The following is a 26258-nucleotide window of genomic DNA, read 5'->3' as shown; positions in this document are numbered from 1 at the left end:
TATTGTTATTTGGAAATAATGTTAGGGCTTTTATTTGATTTAATTTGGAAATCAAGTGATCGATTAAGTTGATTCGGACGGCAATCGAGTGATTTGGAAATAGAGCGATCGACTAAGTTGATTCGGACGTCAATCGAGTGATTTTGAAATCGAATGATCGACTAAGTTGATTCGGATGGCAATCGAGTGATCGACTAGTTGATTCGGACCTTAATCGAATGATTTGAAATAACGTTAAGATGTTGTCAATAATGACCGAAACTACACGGTGAAGTCGTTTGGCTTTAATACAAAAGCGACCGACCATGTCGTTTGGCCTTTTAGACCAAACGATGTGGTCATGTCGTTGGCCTTTAGACCAAAACGACATGACCACATCGTTTGTTTTAAAGGCCAAACGATCCGGGCTGGTCGTTTGAGATTTAAAGCGACCGATCTTCCGTGGTCGTTTGGTATAAAGGGAAAACGATCACCGAGGTCGTTTGGCCTTTATGCCAAACGATGTGGGTCGGGTCGTTTGGAAGAAAAAATTTCAAAATTCGTTTTGTTTTACAACACTTTCATATTCATCAAATTCCACTTTTCATCGATATCAAACATTCAAACATTAAACCATACATCAATACATAAAATTCCATATATCAAATTCCATATTCATCGGATATCAAACATTCATCCATACATAAAATTCCATTCATACATTAAACCCTAAACCTAAAACAAATTACATTCAAACATTAAACCCTAAACCCTAAACATTAAATTCCATTCAAACATTCATGTAAATATCATATCCATCAATGTATGAATTACATCCATCAAACTAAACTACAAAGTTACAAACACATTCTACAAACCCTAAACCTAAAAACAAATCAACTATAAGCCCACCAATGTACTTGCACCTAGTCAAGTTGTATTGCTCGAAGGAGGACCTTGCTTCCTCCGGCATATCATTCCCAGCCAATTGCAGACCTCTCTCTAGCAAACGATCGGGTTTCATCGATGACGCCGATTCATCGTAAAAAAAGAAAAATCAAGATAAGTTACCAATCGAATGCAAAAATCACGTTAGAGAAAACTCAATTAAAAATCACAATACTTACAATCGGTGAACAGTTAGGCGTTGTCTCTCGGGGAGGGATGAATCGAAGAAGCTTCGGGGTTCACCAAAACTACATGAGAATTCCTCGATACCAAGTCATGTAGTTTTGATGACACTCCCATGGATAAGGCGAAATAGGTCCCTCGGTTGCAGAGTTGAATCACGTGATTCTCGCCCACGACTCAAAAAGTGGCCCAATATTGGTCCAAGCTCACCTCATACCCGCCGCCCGTCCCCGCGGTTCTTGTTCTCCAATTTGGCATTGGAGGATCTTTAGGTACAAGTTGCACGCGGACCCTAACCGACGCGACCACCCTTGCGACAGTAAAAAGCTCGACAATGTTGAAAAACATAGCAATCCCTCAAAAATGCAATGTCATCGATCGGGTTTGTATCTCGATATTTTTGTAGGGATGCCAAACAACTGAAACAAAATCAAATGTGTCATTAACAACTCTAATGATCAATTACTAAAAATAAATATAAAGAAACTTAAATACCAAATTGTCATTGAATTTAATATTTACATTGAACTCATTCAAATCATCAATTATCGCCGATAAAACTGCAATGCATACGTTAGGTCGTAATAGTGTGGAGCGAATAGGATGTGTCTATGAGCACGCCGGGCCGAGACGAGATATAGTTGAAGTTTGGGACTGTCACTTAATACCGGAAAATACTCATAGATCCATGCCTAGATATACACAAATAGTTAACATATTGATAGAGTAATAAAATTAACATTAAAAAAATAAACTCTAAAATACTCAAGTTTTACCCGTAGAAGAGTCATATAGCCCGTAACTCCTTTCACCTTCGCACATGTGGCAGCCGAGACCTCTATATAAAACGCCAAAATTTCGCGACCCCATGCATACTCTTCTATCTCATGAATTTCAACAACGGCCCTCGGATAACATATAGGCACTCCGGTCCCAGACTTGTCGGTAAAAAACGCACATCCAAAGAAAAAAAGAATAAAAGCTCTAACGGTAGTTGAACATCCCCGAAACTCGAGGCCTTCTCTACCACATTCCCAAGCGTCACATATAGGGCTATCATGAATCTTGTTTCGCAAAATGCTTCCGGATGAATTCTAGCCTTACTTTTGAAGTGAACCCGCTAGCTTCCATCTCCCCTAATCAAATCAATAGGGAGCCCTGCACAAGATGTAAGAGATTTATCGATTGTTGTAAGTTGACTCATCGTCCCCTCAGACCGCTTCTTTCCTCTAACTCAGTGACTCCACAGATTTGGACAACATCGCCCAAAGTCACGTCATCTCTCCCTAACCGGCATATGGAAGGTGTTGGTCTCCTCGGATGCCATCTCTCCACAAACGCCGAGATCAATGGTGGATCCATATGCTCGTGATAACCTTCCACGAGATCAAACAACCCATCCTTCTTCTCAATCGCATCGCAAATCTCGGAGACCTTTTCACATTCATTTTGAAATTCCATTGGGATAATTCGCTAAGTGTGAAACACACTTCAACGCCTCCGCGATCCTCCCAAAACAACCGAAAGCACGCATTAGATATATATGAACAGAAACAAAAGATTTTATAAAAAAGAAAATCAAAGTACACAAGAAAAACAAAATATTACCCTTCTCTCCCAAACATCGCGAGCGACATGCACCGCATAGTCATACAACAACTCTGACTCATACGGGCCTCCCCCATACACACCTCTTTGAAACTCCAAATCATCATTGGATTTTCTTACGAAATCCAATACCGGAGGTGCTTCTTCCACTGGTGGTACGTCTTCTACCACATATTCTTCAACATCATCATCCTGCTCATCCTCCTCCTCACTCTCCTCCTCACTCTCACTCTCCTCTTCTACTATACTCTTCCCTTTGTCTAAACCTACATCTAAACCTACATTAGTATCACTATCTACACTATCTTCACTAAACGAATCAACCTCAGGAACCTCAAGAACCTCTTTTTCCAAATGGTCCCTCTACGCTACCGATCTTTGTTAAGCCGCTCCGCCTCTATGTCTTTTTCTTCCAACTGCATCACCGCTAGAGGAACCGCCACCAAACAATTTCTTAACACCCTTTAATGTAGTTTTCGCTACATTCTTCACATTCTTTGATCGAGGACCCATCGCTACAAAGAAAAATAAAATAAGTATTAGTAAACCATATTTAAATAAACAATGTACAAAGAAAACCACTAGAAAAAAGAGATCATCCCAGTCGTAAAACTAATAGACTTATAAGTTTGCTATGATAACTCCAAGTATATATGAAGAAATAGAATGAGGTGTTACGCTTATCCAAATTCTATCAATTTTGGGCAGAGTTTCCTTCGTTTAGTCAACATTTCAGATACTTAAAACCTCGTCATAATCTAGAAATCAATAATGACATCCTTCCAACAACCATATGTACATAACACCCTATAAAATATTCAACCCACAATACAATTTCTAGCCGCGATATACAAGATTGTTTTCAGTATGAACCGCCATTTATGTACATCAAGTATTATAACAAAATAACTGGACTCTCTCTATTAACAAAATGAACTTGACTCGCCCCCGCGTCGCATTGTGGGAAACCACCCAAAAACCACCTTGATAACATACATTCAAGAAGTTTGATAACCAAAGAAAGAGCTTCTCACCTATAATGCTTTACCGCTTCAGGTTTTGTTCCCCTCAGATCCGGACCTTAAGCAAGTACTTCGTAAAAGTCGCATGTAATCAAGGTCATTACTCATTAGTCAAGACTCTCCATATATGCTTACCGCTATTTTTAACCGATATGTAAAAGGCTTGGAAGTTCTTTGGTTTTATGTTCATTTTAGTGAAGCCTTGTCAAAGAAGTTCAATAGGATTGGAAATTCAAATGCCGAAATGAGAAACCACAAGCTTTTTTACTATTAGGATAGAACTGATTGTAAAAGCTCATAATACAAGATAATTGCAAAAGTTTCTTTATCTTTCTTTTAACGTTCAATGCTACACTTTTTGTCGAGAATGTAAATCAATGGATAAAGATATGATAACACAAACCCATGTCACTATCAAATACAAATTCAAGTGTCAAATGAACCCGATTGAGTTCTAATTTCTAAGGAACAGTTGCAACAACCCCCAAACACCCCGTTTCTTTCTATATTTTATCTGATGTAAACCCTAATTTTTTCCTATATAACGGTGTAAGAAAAAGGCCAAAACCCTCAATGCCGTATTCTTTTCTCTCCAAACTTTCTTCTTCATTAGCAATACTATATAATTCTATCGACGAAAATCAGAACATCATAAATCGATAAATATCAAGCCAAAATCGACTTATCTACATCGATTCTACTCTAAAACAAATCAAACTTCCACAAAATCTAGCAATGCAGAGCTAAACAGAGCTAATCAAAGCATTCATTACATAAAACTAATCAATATAACACAAGATCAATACACAGGTGCAAAATAACAATCATTCAATATGGATCAAGCTAATAAACTCAATTAAGTTGCTTAATTTTTCACCTGATTTGCCATTTCAATACACCAGAGTAGTAACACTAGTAACCAAAACCAAAACCACCTCCTTTTCCAATACTTTCAATTCAAAAAAAAAAATTAAAAAAAAAAAGAAAATGAAGAGATACGAGCATGGAAAACTAGTTCATGATAATTTATGTTTCTTCCTTCATTTATGCGTTTGTATGGATGGTTCTTTCTCGGGTCCATGTTCCATTGAAAATGTAAACGTGATTCTGTTTATATGCATTTTCAGCTGTGTATTACAATATTACTTAGTACTTAAGAGTTTCAATGAGATTCCATGATCTCCTTTTCTGATTTCTGGAATGCTCGGACATTATGAAGATTAGTATATAAGTGTCTTCTATGTACCTGTTTGGTTTGTTCGTGTTCGTGCATCTTTTCAAAGATTTCCCTTCGGATTTTCAGTTATGTATTCTATCATAGTTTAATATTCAAAAACATTTCTTACTTCCTCGAGTTTGGAATTCTATTAGCTTGGGATGTGATGCCAAAACCGTGTTTTTTCGACTTTTAGTCGAATTTCCACATCTTTGTTCACAACATCCTAGCAGGGGAGTAGGGTGCAACACCTCAAACACCTCAAACATATCATACATTAAGTTAGTGACAACTGGGGAGTGATCACGATTACCAGTTAAGGAAGTTCATGATTTCATATAAGTTAACTTTTTGTTGGGATTTCCTTGTTAATATTGGAGCAAATGAATTCGTGTATGAAGCAGTACAAGAATGGATATGAAAAATCATTTCGTAGTATCCCTCCTGACATCCTTATGGTGAGCCTTACAATAACAGCTCTTCATGTATTCTAAACCAACATATTCAAAATAAAACTTAAAGCAAAACACGATTACCTTTGACAAATCTCGTTTCAATTTCTTCACAGTAACATTCAACGAATCCAACATCAGAAAAACTCGGAATCACAGTAACATTCAACGAATCTCAGTTCAATCTCGGTTCTTTTGACAATTTAACCTACAAAAAAACCAACCCAACATCAGAAAAACTCAATTCCCAAACCCCCAAATTCCAAAAAAAAAAAACCGAACTTTTCTCACATTTTCCTCAACAACAAGCCTCAATCTAGAATCCGCTTCATGAAACCATCGGGCAACTCAAATTTTTTTTTTTTTTTTTTTGGGTTTAGACTCGCGATGGCGATAGAGATGACCGGTTAGTTTGGGTTTTCCCGGTTTCGCGATTTGGTGGGGGGTGTATTGGGCTTTTGTTTGGGCTTTGTTGTTTGGGCTTGGATTGGAGGCTGCCTGATCTAATTTTAGTGGCGCCCAATACAGCACCCATAACTTATTGTGTAATATGTATGTAGTTGAGGCCAGCCTTTGTTATGCCTATGACAAGAATTAAGGGATGATCAATGTTCATCATCAAGTTAGTTGTCTCAAAATAATACCTCATTCAATATGTTTAGCCATGTTAATACCATCTCGTTGATTATGTTTAGCCATATCAAAATAGTTCAGAAATCAGCAATGTCCGAAAACCGGTAGACACTTTAAATGGTCTAATTAAGAAGGAGATTATATCAACAAATTTTTTTTGATGAGATTAAATTAACATTCACATAAAATCATTTTCTATTTTGTATATTTATTTTGGAGATTATGGTAAGTAAAAAATCAGTTTCTATTTCGTCTTTAGTGTGGAGTTTACAACCACAAAAAGTCTGCTTTAAATCGGTAATGTATGTCTACTCTTTCAATGCATGAAGTCACTCTTTAGGCTTTTAGGGGAGTGGCTCTATTACTCGTGCATATTCCATTCGATAACATTATAGTACTAGCATGTGTCCTGTGCTACGCATCAGTTCACCAAGTTGTAAAGAACTAAAATGAAAATTGTTAAAAAAACTAAAGAGAAACAATTTTTTGTGAATCTCTCACTAAGAAAAGAGAAACAATTTTCTAAAAATGGGGAAGATATACAATTCATATACATAAATTTTAGCTTTTAAATTAAGAAGACCATAGTACAAAATATCCTGATATATCGTGATATTTGGGGATATCTATCCATATTTCAGAAAAAGATATTTAAATATCACGATATGTTTAGAGATAAAACGCAAATATCGGTTATATTTCAATAATATTTGTGATATTTATGATATTTAGGGATAGATATTTTGTATATATAACAATTTTATTTAATATTTACCATTATATTTCAAATAAATATAAATAATGTATCATGATATATCAAGAATATCCACAATATTTACGATATTTGTCGATATTTTGGATATATTCACGATATTTGCATGTGAAACCATGTCAAATATCCCCAAAGAGAGGGATATATCTACGATACATATCCAGAAATTGAATATCGATAAATACCCATATCCTGATATTTTGTACTATGAAGAAGACTATCCTAAAATTATTGAAAAAAGAGGTGGTTCAATTTTAATAGAGATCAGGGAGCCAATTATAATTAATAAATAGGAGAGATGTAATTTAAATAAACGTAAAGAGGTGGTTCTAAAATCTTAAAATTGAGAGATTATAAATACACTATTCGGTTGAGAAGTGTGGTTCTTACAAACCCGGCTATCATATAGTGTAGAGATACATGCTTGAAGAACAGTATGTCAGTATCACTATGGAAAAGTAAACACAATTTTTGTGCCTTAGCCCTCAAGTATGTACTATCCAAGTTCTGATCCAAGCGAGTCATGTCAAATCTCTTTGAAATCGATAATTATCACAAAGTTTCCCGATATTTTTTATTACGAATCTATCATATCAGTTACTCATTCGTGACTCTCCCTCGCGTTGTTTCTTAGCGAGGCCCATGGTCTAGGCTTTGGGAGCCCATGTTGCATGTTCATCAGCCTTCGAGTTACTTATTGTTGAAAGTTGAAACATTTAACAAAAAAATATCGGGCACATAACAAGGGACTAGGGACTATCTAGACTTAATCTCTTCATTCTTAATTACGAGGCATGCACTTTTTTTTTTTTGCTAGAACACGAGGCATACACTCAATGCAACTCTCAGTGATACTGAAGCAAGCTAATGTGATGGGTTGATGATCATATCCCTGGTGGACAGGACCCTGAATGTCTTAATATGAATAAATATGTCATAGAGTTAGTTTCCAATAAGTCTAGTGATTTTGTATAGCGAATAGCTTCATTTAATCTTGGCGGCTGGAGGCTTGGTGAAAAATCGGAAGCGTAGCACATATATATCTCTCAGTGAAGCCTGCATTAGTAGCAGCAGTTGCTCATTGGCATGGGTTGAACTAGAGACTATGGCAGCATATAATAGATAATTGGAGCAACATATGAAGAGAGAGCAACATGTGAAGGGCGTCCTTAGTTTACCATACATGTGGTGAAGGCACCAACTCAAAGATTATATCCTTTGCTACATATATACAATATACTAACACATATGATTAAATATCAGTTGATCAATGCAAGTTAGAATATAGAGCTCCCAAGGTCAAACAAAAACGTGACTTTCTCCGCGCCGATGCTTATCCTCCAGAGATTGGCCATAGGACAGAAGCAGGGTATTATGTTTGTCTCTTTTCTTTAATCAATTAGCATTCAATAATAATTTCAATAATAATGGAGCGAAAATATATATATTCAGGAATTCATTCACTTGTTTTGTTGGCTTTATCCATCACAATAGAAAGAAAGAATTTCAGCCTGCGCGGGAAAGCTTGAGCGCACCCTGCGCTCGGTTTTGGCTTGCTCAGAGCGCGACCTGCACTCGTGCCTTGATGGACTTCCAGTAGAGTGAGCGCACCCTGCGCTCGACTTGTGCTTGCTCGAGGCGCACCCCGAGTTTGAGTCTATTTTCAGAAAAAGTCTAATTTTGTGGACCGCGAGTTTGCAATAAGAGTGAGAGTTTTTGGCAAAACCTAACACCCAGAAAACACACGAGAGGCAGCACAAAAGTTAGAGAAAACCCAATCTTGAAAGCTATCAAGATTGAGAGATAACCCTTACAGAGATACAACCGTGTAAAGAGATAAGAGTGATCTAGTAAGGTGAGAGACTGAAAGGAGAGATTGTAATCTTCCTTCCCACTTTATAAAGAATTAGCTCTTATGGAAGTAGGCACCATTGGCCGAACCACAGTATATCTTTGTGTTGTGGTATGTATTTAATCTTGCTTTACATTATTATCTGTGTTAATAGTTGTTTAGCGAGTTGAGCATGTTATTATAGGTTATAGTTGATATTTAGAATTTGTCTGGAGTTGAATTGTGTTCAATACAAGTTATCTGTGTAGTGGGGGAATCAATTGGTATTGGTATAAACCCCAACAAGTGGTATCGAAGCCTTGGTTAGATTAGCCTAGCTAGGTTGTTATCCAAATCTTGGTCGGAAGGTGTTTGACAAAACTCCTGAGAGAAGATTTGAGTTTAAATAGCTTGTAGAGATGGACCATTCCATGAACACTCGCATGACAAATCTGAATAGAGGTGACTACATCATGTGGAAAGCCAGGATGGAAGACTTGCTCTATTGTGAGGACCTATCACAACCCATTGAGAATAGGGGAGTAAAACCGGATACAGTATCCGATGCCGATTGGAAGACGCTTGATGAAAAAGTGATTGGGTGTATTACACAACGGATTGATAACAATGTACTCCGCCTTGTATCCCAAGAGACCACAGCTTTCAGCCTGTGGAAGACTTTAGAAGACCTCTACGAGAAAACAAGAAAGGACGCACATAATAGCTTCTGTCACTCAGAGATCCTTGTTACAAAAAAGCAAGAGAGAGGCAAAAGTAGAAAACCATCTCATTCTAGAGGTGAGGACAAAAGAAAATCTAGGAGCGCAAGCAGACCTCCTAAGAAAAACTTGTCGTGCAATTATTGCGGTATCCATGGCCACTTCAAATATGAATGCATAGAATTGAAGAGGGATGAGAAGACTAGTATCGTACATGAAGACAAGTTAGAGTTGAAAGAAAGCACCACCGGTAGAGACGCCACAGATATCGCTTCAGAAGGTGAAGTAGGAATTGTGTCAGATAGTGACGAGTTATGCTTGAGCACTTCAAGCCAGGGTACAGAGTGGGTGGTAGATACAGGTGCTTCTTACCATGTCACATCCCATAAGAGTTTCTTCACTACCTACAAATCTGGTGATTTTGGTGAGGTGAATATGGGCAACAGTGGAGTTTCGAAGATTATAGGCATTAGAGATGTTCATGTAGAAACCAATGTCGGCTACACCTTGACACTCAAGGATATAAGACATATCCCTGACATACGGTTAAGCCTAATTTCGGCTGGGAAATTAGATGATGATGGCTTTGTAAACTCGTTTGGTAATAGGGTATGGAAACTGAGCAGAGGTTCCATTGTAGCAGCTAGAGGGAAGAAAACTTGCTCTCTTTACAAAACACAGGCTAGTTTGTGTAAAGCAGAAGTGAGTGCGGTAGAAGAAGAAGCTTCCTCCGAACTATGGCACAAGAGATTGTGTCATATGGGCATAAAAGGGATGGAAGTTCTTGCTAAGAAAAAGGTCTTGTCAGACATTAAATGTATACATTTAAATACATGTACTCACTGTTTGGTAGGAAAGCAACACAGGGTGTCTTTCCAGAGATTCCCGTCTCACAAAAAGGACAATGTCCTTGTATTAGTGCACACAGACTTATGTGGTCCTATAAAAGTGAAGTCCCATGGGGGAGCTTCATACTTCATGACCTTCATTGATGATGCGTCAAGAAATATATGGGCCTATAGTCTGAAGACCAAGGATGAAGTACTTGGCGTGTTTGAGAAGTTCCACAGCATGGTGGAAAGAGACACTGGGAAGTTGTTAAAGTGTATTCGCTCAGATAATGGGGGTGAGTATATTGCACCGTTTGAAGAGTATTGCTAGAGTCATGGGATTCATCATGAGCAGATTGTTCCCAAGACACCGTAACAGAATGTAATAGCAGAGAGAATGAACCGTACCATTGCAGAGAGGATGAGATGCATGCTATCTCACTCTAAGCTACCTAGACCTTACTGGGTAGAAGCAATGCGTACAGCCGTGCATGTGATCAACCTATCGCCGTCGAAGCCTCTGAATAGTGACTATCGAGGAGAGAGTATGGTCAGCGAGAGATGTTGATTATGGATACTTGAGGGTATTTGGGTGCGGGGGCATTTGTGCATATTCGAAGGATGAGATCCAAACTTGATGACAAAGCCAAGCGGTGCATTTTTCTTGGTTATGGAGATGAAAAGTTTGGTTACAAACTCTATGATCCGATTAACAAGAAGGTAATCGAAGTCGAGATGTTGTGTTCTGGAAGACCAAACCATAGCAGACTTTTGAGGGGGTGAGAAGCTACTGAGGCTTTCACCAATGATCTTGTTGATTGAGAAACGAAAGTTCCTACTGTGGAACGTGCAGAAGGCATTGAGAATGCAGAGAACCATGAGTTTGAAGCTCATGATGAGAATCATATTGCTCATGATAGGATAGTACATATTGGTATAGAAGATGCAGATGAGATGCATGAACCACCACTAGAGCAAGCAGAAGTGCATCCTCCTGAGGCACCAGCAGATAGAGAAAGGAGGTCAAACAGAGAGAGACTAGCTTCAACCAGGTATCCACCACATACGTACGTGCTACTATCGGATGGTGGAGAACCTATATACTATCAAGAGGCACTTGAAGGTACAGACAAAGAGAAGTGGTTGAAGGCCATGCATGACGAGATGGATCATTTGCATAAGAATCACACTTATGAGTTAGTTGAGAAACCGCAAGGACAAAAAATTATCAAGAATAAGTGGATATATAAAGTCAAGCATGAGGAGAACAACCTCACCCAAGGCACAAAGCTCACCTTGTTGTGAAGGGATTTGGTCAAAGAAAAGGGATTGACTTTGATGAGATTTTCTCTCCGGTAGTGAAGATGACTTCTATCCGGGTGGTATTGGGTATAACCACAAGTATGAACCTAGAGGTTGAGCAACTAGATGTTAAGACAGCTTTTCTTCATGGAGACCTTGAAGAAGATGTCTACATGGACCAGCCAGAGGGGTTTGAGGTCAAAGGCAAGGAGCACCTAGTATGCAAGCTGATAAAGAGCTTATATGGGTTGAAGCAGGCACCGAGGCAGTGGTACATAAAGTTTAATTCTTTTATGGTGAAGCAAGGATACAAGAAATTTGCTTCCGATCATTGTGTGTTTGTTTAGAGATTTCCAGATGGGGATTTTATAGTGCTATTGCTGTATGTGGATGATATGTTGATAGTTGGCCCAAACATCAACAAGATATCCAAACTGAAGAAAAACTTGAGTAAGTCCTTTGAGATGAAAGATTTGGGTCAAGCAAAGTAGATACTTGGGATGCGGATCACTCATGACAGAAAGAGTGGAAGTTATGACTTTCTCAAGAAAGCTACATTGAGAAGGTGCTGAAGAGATTCAATATGGATCAAGCGAAGCCAGTTGATATCCATTTTTTACTACGTTAGAGATTTGACTCTCTAATTTGGCGAAAGAGTGAATTCAAAGTTTCTTTACTCACGATATTCGTGTTCGTAAAGTTGAAATAAGGATTCGAACCAACCTAAAGTCTAGGACAACTACAATTTGGTTTTTACTCTTAGGGAACTAGTGAGTAAGTTAATACAAATACTAAGTTTCTTTCCTACACAAACATTAAAGAAAAACATTAAGATTAGAAATCATGAAACTAAGACAAAATACAAATTGCTAAAGAAAAGGTGGAGAGCTAATCCTCCTCATGTGAAAATAACTTTTTGTTGTTGAATTGAATAGGTTCATTTGATTCTTTCTAGACTCATAGACAAGCCCTAATGGAAGAAAACTTGATCCCTAACATGTATGGCTCATCTCTAAGGTCATACATGTTAGCAAATGGAACCAAGCAATGACTTATCTCTAAGCTCATCACTTTGATTCCTAACTAGACACTACACCAACTATCATTTTGGGATAGGATGTAGGTCTAGTTGTTCTTCCTAAACAACTTACCAACCTAACAACAAATATTTTCCCTCACATGAGTTGGATTAATTCCCCAAAAGGGAAGTTAGCTCATGATCCTTGGGATAAAGGATTACTAGTTAGAAATACAAAAAGAGAGAGAGAAAGAAGAACAAGAAAAGTAACTATCTAAACTCACTTGATTTTTATTTATTTTCTAGAAGAAAACCAAAGTTTCCTCCATTAAAACTATTACAAGCTTTTCTTACAAAACTAAAAACTAAATAATAAAAATGGCTAAGGAACTAAAATAATACAAGGTAAGGAAAAGAAGTCAAGGGAGTAAATGGAGTGTCCCCCTTGTTTTGTTTTTTTCTCCATTTTGAGAGACATCTCATTTCCTCCCATGTGAAACATCAAACCACATTTACTTCATTTTTATCCACCACATTAAAACAAAGTGACACCTTGCCTTTTTTTCACTATTAACACCTAATCTAATTAATTACATGCAAGGTATCAACTTTGCACTAATAATTTGTCATTTTTGTCTTGATATGCTCCATGATTGATGATTCATCCAATCTTGTGGGTCCGCATAGTGGGTCCTATGTGTAGTCCAGTGGCGGTCCGGTCTTTGGGCAATTTTACAACTTCCCGCCTATGCGTAGAGTTCATCACCCTGATTGTCTAAGCAGCTCACTAGTCGCATTCGGAGTCCTGGTTCAAGAGGTAGGAGCTTCGGAAGTTTGATGCTTCTGTGTGGATTTGGAAGAATTCATATATATGTCGTTCTTCGTGCTTTATCGCAGGTTTAAATAATATTTCCATGTTTACTGTGAATACCTGCAAAAGTATGAAAACATATTTATTTCATGATTATTAAACACATAATTAATCAAATTTATATGTCTCAATGGGGTTTCATAATACACTTTTGGGTGCTTATCACCAGCCAGTTGTCCGCTTGGTGGCCAGTTCCGCATGACTAAAGAGATATGTCCAAAGGGTGAGCATGAGCAGAGTCAGATGGAAAAGATTTCTTATGCATCTGTAGTAGGCAGTTTGATGTACGCAATGGTGTGTACAAGACCGGATATAACTTTCACCATGGGCGTTGTAAGCCGTTTTCTGTCAAATCCGGGGAAGGAGCATTAGGAAGCTGTTAAGTGGATATTGAGATATCTCAAAAACACTTCCAAATCATGTTTGTATTTTGGTGGAAGTAAGCCCTTACTTGAAGGCTACACTGATGCAGACATGGCAGGTGATGTTGATTCGATGAAATCCACCTCCGGTTATCTGGTTACTTTTGTAGGGGGAGCAGTTTCTTGGCAATCAAAGTTGCAAAAGTGTGTTACCCTCTCCACTACAGAAGCCGAGTATATTGCAGCCACTGAGTGTTGCAAAGAGTTGCTATGGATGAAGAGGTTCTTTAATGAACTAGGGCTAAAGCAGAAACAGTTTGTAGTTCTATGTGACAGTCAGAGCGCCATCCATTTGAGCAAGAATCCAAATTTTCATTCTAGATCCAAGCACATACACGTGCGTTATCATTGGATTAGAGAAGTACTCAAAGACAAGCATTTGTGTATCGAGAAGATCCATACCAAACAGAACGGGTCGGATATGATGACCAAAGTCTTACCGAAAGATAAATTTGATGTTTGTTATGTTATTGCTGGAATGGCAACACACTCTTCCTGTTGATTTGGAAATTGCATGGAGGAAGCCCCCTCACTGTTCGAGAGGGGGAGATTGTTGGCTTTATCCCTTACATACAGAGGAAAGAATTTCAGCCTGCATAGGAAAACTTGAGCGCACCCTATGCTTGGTTTTGGCTTGCTCGGAGCGCGACCTGCACTCGTGCCTTGATGGACTTCCAATAGAGTGAGCACCCTCCCGCGCTTCGACTTGTCTTGCTTTCGAAGCACCGCCGCCGAAGTCTATTTTCAGAAGAAGTCTAATTTTGTGGACGAGTTTGTAATAAGAGTTAAAGTTTTTGGCAAAACCTAACACCTTAAAACACACGGAGGCAAAGACAAAAGTCAGAGAAAACCCAATCTTGAAAGCTATCAAGATTGAGAGATAACTTTTACAGAGATACAACCCTGTAAAGAGATAAGAGTGATCTAGTAAAGTAAGAGACTGAAAGGAGAGATTGTAATCTTCCTTGCCACTTTATAAAGAATTAGCTCTTGTGGAAGTAGGCACCATTGGCTGAACCACGGTATATCTTTGTGTTGTAATATGCGTTTAATCCTGCTTTACATTATTATCTGTTGTTAATAGTTGTTTAGCGAGTTGGGCATGTTAGTATAGGTTGTATTTGATATTTAGAATTTATCTGGAGTTGAATTGTGTTCAAATACAAGTTATCTGTGTAGTGGGGAAATCAATTGGTATTGGTATAAACCCCAACATGTTTATCATGTAGATTGGCAATTGGATGATTGCAAAGATATATTCGAAAACGAGGCAAGTGAGGAGGCGCAGATCTTAGGTTTGTTCTCTACTTTTAATAATCTAGCCTAGATTATAAAGCATAGTTTCGTCTCCTAGTTTCAAATTTTGTTAGTGTAATATCAAAATAGATATAGGATTATTATGTGAGAAATTTTTTATGACACGAATCACTTGAGCACCAACTAGCTTAAGTTTCATATCATATCATACTAGGGTATGCCTATGCCTACGACCCGCGAGACCTCGACGCGCCTGCCGCGCTACCCCCGACAACTCGTCGGCGCCTTTGGCGCAAGGCGTACGCGTGCCTTTGGCATGAAACAACACGTCGCGCCTTCGGCACGAAACAACTTGTCACACCTTCGGCGCAAGGCGTATGTGAGCCTTCGACCCAAAATAACTCGTCGCAGCGCAAGGGCAGCCCAATTGCCCATTATCCATAAGCCTAATAGCATCAATTAGGTCTGCCAATTGTGCAGTACCATGTCAAATTTGGAGGCCCAACAGTTTATAAGCCCAGCCGTAATTGTTGACTTTTGGATAGATCCCATGGTATTGATTGTACTTAACAAAATTGCACAAACCCACTAAACACTTGGATCTGCCAAGTCATATTTTGGTGAGAATGACTACCTACCATTGGATAGGGACTTTGGGCCCACACTTCCCTATTTTATTAGATAATATAGGGTATGCCCATGCCTACGGCCTTCAAGGCCCCTACCTACCCCCACTATTACCATTTTTTTTTTTTAATTGAGCCCATGCTCATGTTTCCAAGCCCATAAAAGATTCAACCCATAAAAATTTTGTCCAATGTTGACTCTTTTTGTATGGGGTGGGTGAGGTGAGAAAAACCTTTTAACTCACCCCATAAAAGCTTTTTAATTCACCCTATATGATTTTTTAGTGGCTATAGTTAGGGGGTGTGTTGACCACATCTCACCTTATGACATGGAATCTGTCCTCCCACTCCTTTCTGTTTTATTAGATAGACTAGTTAATACCCGTGCCTTCAGCAGGGATTCCATAATATAGCACCATTTATAATGTGAATTATGCCCACCCGATTAGATAATGTGATTTCAGCTTAAATGATAATTTTGAATACAACAGTTTTTATCTAGTTATTGCCCAGTCATTCCATCATGAAATTGTATCACTTTCACATGCATGCCTATGAAATTTGGTAAATTTTGGATTTGAAAAACCTAACTGCACTCAATCTGCACTTCATAACAAAATCATTTTAGGAAGAATAACAATTGATTAAAGTTGAAGATGAAAAAAGAGTTCATGAAATGTCATTAAAAATCAAATTGCAAATTGCAAGAACTTAATTACACAATCATAACCAACCAAGATAACCTTTAGGTGTTATACTATACACATCCAATTTTCATACAAATATAAGATGATCTAATGGCTATTTGTTTCTAGAATCCTTCCTATCAAAACCTTTGCGCTTAATTGCCATGTAATCCTCCCCCGCCAATACAAAATATACTTAGATGATGCCTCTATGCTAGAGTTAACACCACTCGTTCACTCATGCAATAGATGGGGCATATTTTCTACATTCAACTGCGAGGCCATGGTCATTATTCTTCTTTGACAACTGCAGTAGGAAATAGAAACGAAAAAATGAAACCTAACAACTTCAACATTTAGCACTTGGTAATTGACATGATTAAAAAAAAAAAACAACCTAAGGCAACATTCATAGCGGTCAGAGCAAATTATTAATCCTGTTTATGCCAAGTAATGAGCTGAAGATAAATCATATTAAAAGCGTAAAGTAGATAATTAATAAATGCATAGAGCAGTAAATAAAAAATAGGAAAACCTTGCAAAACATGGTCATTCAATGTAAAAAGATATCTACATAAGTAGTACCTTACACACAGAAACTTGAAGCAACTAAATAATTAGAGTGTTTTAACCTTGTGCATTAACAAAATAGAAGTTTCAAAATTAGAACTAAAAAATTTGGAATATCAAGAAATTAAACCAAAAAAGAGATGAGAAAGAAATCGGACGGAAGGCTTGAGTAAATAGCGTAAACAATTCTAGAAGCTAACATTAAAGACATTTAAAGAACTTTGTATGATATGAAATACAAACATGTAAAACTTTTACTTCTTAAATGACATAGATAATACTCTTACATGATCATCCGCCGTAGCGAAATTTGATCTAGCAAATTCTCAATTAATTTCAAGGTCTTCATGGTTTTTCTGGTTAATAAATCGACAATCCACACAAACAATAGCTTGCTAACAGAAGCTTGCATTAAACAAAACAAAGGAGAACTCTAACCTTGTGCATAACAGGATTCAAAAATAAAATAAAAAAATTGAAGTTTAAAATTAAATATCCCGAGAGCTTTGGAGAAGAATAGGATAAAACAGCCTAAAGTAATGACAACTATGTGCACCACAGACGCCATTTTCAATAGCAAGCACCATATGTTTTTTTTATAGGAACTACTTATGATAGAATGACCTTATGAAGTACCATAATAGCCATGAAATACATTGAAAGAGAGTGAATATACATTTAAATTAAAGAATTTATAAAAACAAAAAATAAAAATAAAATAAAATGGATAATAAAGTCAAGTAAAAAACTAAATTGGCTGGACGACTGAGTTAACAACTTAATACTGGATATGTAAAACTCAAAATCTTCTACTACACAATAGAAAGTATAGATAATTCACACAACCCCTTTCAAAATACCATATCAAAACAACACAATATCATAAAGATTAAGTTGGTGATCAATTTCAACACTTAAGATTTGAGAGCGTAGTACAACTTTGAGAGTGATGACTGCATAAGAGGAAAAAAAAAGGGATGTAACTGCTTCGAGGAGTTCTGCTCTTACCTTGAGAACTAGTTCAATATACACGTTAATATTGTTGATGACGAACGGAGAGAGTGGAGATTGTCGAGGCTAGAAGGCGGGGCATATTGAACTATAAGCTTGGTCATAGACGTTCCAAAGTCCTTTAAAAGCTAAGGTATGTATTCACACTTCATTTTAAAACTATACTTCCTACATTTTCAACTTTACCACCGAAGGGACATTGAAAGCAAATTGCTTAAGAGCAGACGTCGCCCTAGCAAATCTTAACACATGCAAATGTTTTTCTTTATGATGTGCATATAGTAGAGAGTGTGAACTCATTTATGCAATGACTTTAAGGTCATGAAGGAAAAAAAACATGAAAATACTTCAACAAATTCATCTTTAATGATACTACTTACTGTAGAACTATAACAACTTGAATAGCCTTTCCCGTCCATGAAAATAGTGGTAAACGCGTAAGAGCAACCCCTGTAGATAAAAAAAAAAAAGTGTAAGTCTGTTGAGAATTTTTCTGTCTCGCTTCTTGCTATATGGATTACTAAAATAAGCAATGTCAGCACAATAGTGAATGCATTAATGCATTAACTCTTTCTTTCTTTTCTTTTTTTACATTGAATTACATGAAACACCTTGAACAAACTGGATTCAAGATTCGCGTCTACAACAAATCTCATCTTGCCGAGTAACATATTATAGGTGTATGCATAACATAGAAAAAAATTGACTAACAAATGACGAAATGCACTAACAAACAGAGCAATGCTTCATTTCTTTGGGCAGCGTCAACCAAACAGGAGATGTGGTCAGTCATGTAAAAATTACCTGAGTTGGTGCTGAACCTGTGAGGGAGATGACCTGCCTAATTAAGTTGGGGATGACTAAAGAGAATTGTGTACCTTGAGCAAACGCCAAGAATAGGCAAATAAAATTCCTATCTAGTTCATGAAGAATTAACTTAGCCACCAATCGACAAAATGAATCCATTTGAGTATCATTGACATTTCTAATTTTTTGCCATTCTTAATTCGTTGGCCAATAAACCAATGAAAGTAAAAAAGAAAATTAGAAAGCATTAGATCGAGGAGAGAAAGAGAAATTACTTAAAAGAGGAGGGCTTCACAACTGAAAATGATAACGATGAAGAAAGAAAAACAATACCTGAGTGGATTATAGAGAGACAAACTAATGTTGATTCGAGAGAGAGTGGTTAGGAGTGAGGAGACGGAGGGTTTTGGATCTTGGGATAACAATAATAATTAATAAACTTTATTAAGGGTAATGAACACTTAATTTATCGACTCACATTTTCTAATCTTGCACACACAATCCTGACCCTCGATTTACCCACCGTTAGATGGAATCCCAGCCGTAGGCTATGTAGAAGAACAGGAGTTGCTACCACTTAATGGAACATATTTCTCAAAGAGAAAAGAAGAAGACCGATAGGATAATGGAACAAATTTGTCAAAGAAAAAGAGAAGAAGACCGATGGGATAAACCTGGATTAATCATAAATGGGAATTACATGTTTCCACCACTGGGGAGAAGTAACTGTTATAATGGTGAAAGTGAGAACCAAGGGCTTGCACACGAAGGGTTTTCACAATTAATAATTCCTAATTCAACATGGCCGGCATGGTGGCATTACAGTGATGGAGAATTGAGAGGGAGACGGAAGTTTGGAGAAACGAAGGGTTTTTTTTGTTTAATTTCACAATTAATTGCTAATCTAACTCACGGGATGTCATCGTGGCACTCATCCGGACCCTCGATTTATACCCCCTCATATAAAATCCCAGCCGTTGGGTATAAAATCAGCCCTATGAATCAAACTCTCATAGTCCAATTAAATACTGGTAGTCGAATCAAACTTTTTCAGGACAGATTTTAGGGTGACGATTATGTGGCAGCATTGTTATAAAGAAGTATAAATTTGTCTGGCAAAAAATAGATAGATGTTGAATATTCGCGAGTGAATGCTAAAGTTGGATCAAAACAAACTTTGAAAAGCTTACCGGAAAAGGTCATTTATAATTTTGTTATACAATTCAAGCTTGAAAGTGAGAGAGATGTTCCCCCCAGCTAGCAATAAAGATGTCCCCACCAGCCAGCTTGAATTGGTCGGTAAGATGCAAGGAATCAATGGCATACCTACTCTTTCTCGTCTCTGAAAGATTAAATTCAATTTGCTTCCAAATAACAAATAGAAAACATGAAACTGCAAAAGCCAATTGTCATGTATAGGCGTAGTTTAAGCTCAATCTCAAAATTAAACTTTCTGAGATTTTGAAATCCCATAAGTGTGTTTTTACCCACATTGTGTTTTTGGATATCAAGCCAAATCAAATAATTAACTTAAGATTTAAAAAAAAAAAATGTTGAATGCTCATTGCTATAGTGAAGAGAAATTAGATAAAATGCAACTACTACAGAGTACAGTAGATTGCGAACCTTATGAAAACTATTATTTTAGAAGAACTCCTCATAGATTGGCTGCTGAATTGCTTTTAGAGTTTGCTATACCTTAGAACCAAAAGGCCAAAACACAATAAAAAAAATAGCAGTATTTGTGACGATCTACATAAAATTGACTACAGAGATTCAGTTTACTATTTTATCATTCTTACTTGGTGATCATATTAAACTCAATATTATGGTTTTCTTAAATTAACTTAAGAATTATTATGCTATGACATTCTCTACCCCTTGACTGAATAAGTTGATAGTGAAGAGAAACAAACCGTAGTCTGTAACTCGGGCCTCAGATGGATTCTCTATAAGAAACTTAGTTTTCATCTTGTGTGGAAGGTCGTCACATATATTAACTGCAAATCTGTTCCACAATACTTCTGGACGTTAGAGAGCACTCTGTTAGGATAATGTTGAACAATCAGCGCAGCTGATACCCAGTTCGCATGCAAGATGCCTCCTGCAAACATTGGTTCTGCTATTCATCATCTTCCAATAGACCTCATGCAATACATGCTGCCTTAAACGTACTGTACGGAACACTGTCCACCAATTTAAGTGACTCGAATGATGTGGGCCCTTTAACAACGGTTAACAACATGTGTAGATAAAAATGCTCCCGGCATTAGGTTTTTCAAAAAACATTCGGCCAATAGCGAAACAACTATCTCGACACCTAGGTGTCCATCTTTTGAAGTGGGAGTTGACCCAACAGATGTTGCCATGACCAACAGATGTAGTTACTTGTTAGTGTCTTGTTATAGATTATTCGATGTGTTTGATTGGTAATTTATATCTAATCCACCGCTGGGGAGAAGTAACTGCCTTAATGGCGAAAGCAATAACCAAGGGTTTGCACATGAAGGTTTTCACAATTAAGACATTTAATTAATTCCTAATCCAACGTGGTGGTATGGTGACTCTAGATTTATACCCTCTGAAATCGAATCCCAGCCGTGAGTCAGGAAATCCCCTAAGAAATCTTTAGTAGTAGCTACTGGCTTTCAAGGCCAACAGATGTTGCCACGGATTTACACCCTACTTATTACATGTTATATTTCAAGTTCACGCAATAAGCAATAGTGTATTAGAAGAAATTTGATACTCTATGACTGGAACACTATAAGCGATAGTTCTACCATCCAAGTTAATGTCAATTATATTAGTCTGTGTTCAAGATTTCAACGAATTTGAATTGACTTGACAAATACAACAAAAATACAATGCAAATATATATGAGGTCAATCTTACCAATCATTGCGCAATGAACGAACAACATGTACATCAAAGCCTTCAAGACCCACTCGCCATCTAAACCTGCATTAATCTAAAAGAATATTAGACCTATCACGTTGTGCTAGTTGATATTACATTATTAATAACCGAATTTGGCAAACGAACCACACATTGCATTGATATAGGGGAACCTCACCTTAAAACAATTGATTTTCCAGGACCATACGTACATAGCACTGAAAAACTACTGGACTAATAGTAAAGGTGGGAAGAACAATGTATACTCAAAAAATTACAACCTAATGGACCTCTTTCTTTTCTCTCTCTCTCCCCTTTTTATACTCTCTCCTTTTCTTAACTTCCTCTCTCATCAGGTTCGTTCATCTCCTCTCCATCACTCGCCCTTCAGCTCTCCACCTGTCCCACTCCCTATATGGCAGTTCTCGGCAGTTAGGTTACCGCAGACCTGATCCGCTGCATCAGGTCTTCTCTTCACAATTCTACGTACAACTCTTTTGTACCTCTGACTCCACATGTCATCAATAGGTCCTATACAGATGTCCCTCTCGATCCCGTTGACATTCCGCGGTATCATTTATGGTTCGCAGACAGTCTACAGTTCCGAGAATCATCCCAAACCTCCCCCTCCAAATATTCCATCTCTGGCACACACCTCCTTTGCATGTGCTCCATCATCCACGTGTCCAAGGCGCACGTGTAGGAAACCTGTCTTTTCGGCGCACGCGCATCGAACCTGCCTTTTCGATTTTCAAGGACCCACGTGTCTTTTTTTCTCTGGTCCTTTTTTCTTCTGATATTACGTTTTTACCCCTGTTGCTTAGTATCCCGCTCAAACATCTCTCTTTCTTCAAAACCCCTCTTTTGCATCTAAACCCTCTCACTTTTCTCACTCTACTCCTCATTCTTACTGTTATTCGTTTCCGGTGGATTTTTGGCTGCTCAAGGTTCGAGTTTTCTTCACTGTTCTTCGTTTTCGTTGCTCTTTCCTGCTTGTTACCTCAGGTTTGTCTTCATCCTCTTTGCTCCTGTCCTTTGTACCCGATTACACTTATTCGTGTAACTGTTCCTTCATTTCCCTTCGTGGTTTATTTCCCCCTTGTTACCTCAGTTGGGGCTCTCCAACTTGTTGGATTCTATCATGTCGGAATCCGAATCTGTGAGTACCTTAGGCACTCGCTCCGAGGGATCCGCGTCCTCCACCTCCAGATCTAGCAGTCATACCGCGGAACGATCTGAGTCAACGGCTTCTGACACTTCTAGCCCTGCCGCGGAACCTTCCACTTCAGGAAGGAAAGCCACTCTTCCTCCCCCACCTTCATATCACTGTAGATCCAACTTAGATGCCGTTAAAACTGCTTACGGCATCCCAGCCGACGTGATCCTTGAGCACGTGCCTGGCATTACCCATTTCCCACATCTAGTCACACCACGGCCCGGTTGTCTCATCGCTACCGTAGGTCAGATAGCCGCAGGCTTGCGGTTTCCCTTAACTCCTCTAGATGTCGAGGTATGTAACAACTTCAACATCCCCCCATGCCAAGGCATTGGTAACTTTTGGCGCATCTTATACACCGTGAATTACTACAACAAAACCAATTCACCCAAAATCCAACTTTGCGACATAATAGCTCATTATTATATAAAGAAAAGTACCAAATTTGGTAGTGTAGGATACCAATCCTTTTGTATCCGTCCACAGAAGAAGTCCTTTGTCCTCCACATTACTACCTCTGACAAAGTATGGCATTATTATCCGTTATATGTGTCCGGTAGTTTTCTATCCGCGGATCTTTCATCTAAAGTTTCTCTAAGACATCTCAGTGTCCTTTCTAGTGGTACGTAACATCTTTTGGTTCGCAGTGCCCTTTCCTAACTTGCTTTTAACTCGTCTTTCTTCTGTGACATAGGTTGGAGCCCTGATTCGCGATCTAAAATTTACACTGGCGTCTCATTAGCAATTTTCCAAAGGCTCCGTGATTTGGGAAGTGCCCAGTGTGAAGTTCTTGGTATAGATTCAGACAAGGGCAACCCTCTTCTCCTTGATCCTTCATTGAAAAGCATTGGTAACTATCAAGGTTTGCTCTACCGCCCAGCACCACCCAAAAAAAGACTTCCCAAATCCTCCCCTTGCCCTAAAAGAAAGGCCTTCAAGTCCTTCAAGTACACCAACAAGATATACCACTCCAAAGCCGTTGCCCAACGAGCTGCCGCTCAATCTCATACCGCTACTCCTAATACCGCCCCCTCTTCCTACTCTGCCGTGGCGGATTGGGAAGACGACTTTACTCAACCCTCATCCGCTGTACCTGACGCTGCCATGGCCACTAATAAGCTCAAACTTTGGGAAAGTGACTCGGACGGGGAGGAGGCCCCCAAAGTTGCGGCCAAGAGTCCCCCAGCCAAAAAGGCTAGAACCGCTTCTCCTGCATTCACTGAAACGCATCTGTACCGTTGCGGTCAATTGCTCCTTCACGCCATCCTGGTAAAGAACCCTACCCCTCTGGGCCTTTGCCATCTGGTGCCATTGACATATGGCGCCCTCAATTCAGGGCCAGGGAACGGGATATAACAACTCGTGACTCGGCCCTAGAAAACACCGCTGTTGCGGCCTCTCTTTTCTTCAGCTCGCATCTTCCAAAAGACCAAGCATATGGAGACTCTGGCACGTTTGCTTCGCATAGAGCTTCCATCTACCACGGCTGGGAAAAGGTTTAAATTTTTCTCCTTGCAACCTATCTTTTCATTTGGATAGTTTGGTAACCAATCATTCTTTTCAGTTGAGTTTGGACATTGGCTACGTGGTCCGCGGTTTAACCAACACGCTAGAATCTCTGGAGACCGTGAAGCAAGAGATTGAAGGTCTTGATGGCTGGAAGGCCAAATACGCCAAGTTGGAGAAAGATTGTGATGATCTTCAAATTATAGCCGTGAAGAATCAAAAGGCGCTCCAGCTGGCTGAAGACAAGCATCCCGACTATGTGTCCGGTGTGACATCCAAACTTCGAGGGCCAAAAAGCGGCGGGTAAGATAGCTACTCAAGCCGCTGTAGACAAGGCTGTGACGGAGGTTGCAGACCGTTTTCGTATCTAGCCGAGAAGAAGATTAGCCGTGAACTTAAACAATAGCTTGAAGCTCTTACTGCGTCTGACCGTCTTCTTCCTGTTCCCCCTCCAACAGTGGATATTCCAACCTCTGTTCCCCTGCCCGCTCCCGCTCAGGTCACTTCCCCCACTGATGCTGCTACTCAAGTGATGCCTCTACCCACATCCAGTGTGGTTTCCTCTCCCATTGACTTGGATAACGATCCTCCTTCCTCTGGTGAAAGGGATTTGGCATCCACTCCGAAGAATGCGACCGAAGGGAAGTAGTAACTCATTTGAATTCATGTTTTTGTCTAAGCGAAACTTGTGTTTTTGTGTTTGTTGTAATCCCTATACTATGACTCATTGCACTTTTTGTATTATATCCTTCGCCTGGTTTTGGGTATTCCCAGCAGGCTTTTAATGTCAGTTGTTTTGCATTCCCGAGTTCCTTGTTAGCAAATCTAATTCCCATTGAATGTACTTTTGATCGCTTTAGCGTTGGAGTTCTTTTCTGTCTTACCTAAGTTTTGCCCCAAGTTTGATTCGAGTGTATACTTTGCGCAGGGATCATCCCCCCCTGCTGTCTTTGAACGGTAGTGAAGCCTAATGGGGGAAGCTCATTTTGCCCCAAGTTTGATTCGGACGTTGCGTCTGCGAAGGGCTCATCCCCCCATGCTGTCTTTGAACGGCTGTGAAGCCTGATGGGGGCAACTCATTTTGTCCCCAGTTTGATTCGGACATTTCGTCCGCGAAGGGCTCATCCCCCCCACTGTCTTTGAACGGCTATGAAGCCTGATGGGGGCAGCTCATTTTGCCCCCAGTTTGATTCGGACGTTGCCTCCGCGACGGGCTCATCCCCCCCGCTCCCGTGAAGCCTGATGGTGGCAGCTCATTTTGCCCCCAGTTTGATTCGGAAGTTACGTCCCGCTGGGGCTCATCCCCTTTGTCTTTGAGCGGCTGTGAAGCTAACGCGGGGCTTATTTTGCCCTTGATTGATTCGGACGTTGCGTCCGCGAAGGGCTCGTCCCCCGCTCTCTTTGAGCGGTGTGAAGCCCTGGGGGCAGCTCATTTTGCCCCCAGTTTGATTCAGACGTTGCGTCCGCGAAGGGCTCGTCCCCCCCCGCTCTCTTTTAATGGCTGTGAAGCCTGATGGTGGCAGCTCATTTTGCACCCAGTTTGATTCGGACGTTACGTCCGCGAAGGGCTCATCCCCCCCGCTGTCTTTGAACGGCTGTGAAGCCTAATGCGGGGCAGCTCATTTTGCCCCTTGATTGATTCGGTCGTGAAGTCTGCGAAGGGCTCGTCCCCACCGCTCACTTTGAACGGCTGTGAAGCCTGATGGGGGCACTTATTTTGCCCCCAGTTTGATTCGAAGTTGCATCCGTGAAGGGCTCATCCCCCCCGCTGTCTTTGATCAACTAATTTATGCTATGGCGCCAGAAATGCATTATTTATTTCATTGACTTAGAATTCCACACACAATACATTTTTAATCGCTCTATATATTCAAA

Source organism: Coptis chinensis, chromosome 6, assembly GCF_015680905.1.
Source record: "Coptis chinensis isolate HL-2020 chromosome 6, ASM1568090v1, whole genome shotgun sequence".
NCBI classification, from domain to species: Eukaryota; Viridiplantae; Streptophyta; class Magnoliopsida; order Ranunculales; family Ranunculaceae; genus Coptis; species Coptis chinensis.
This window is presented reverse-complemented; position numbering follows the sequence as displayed.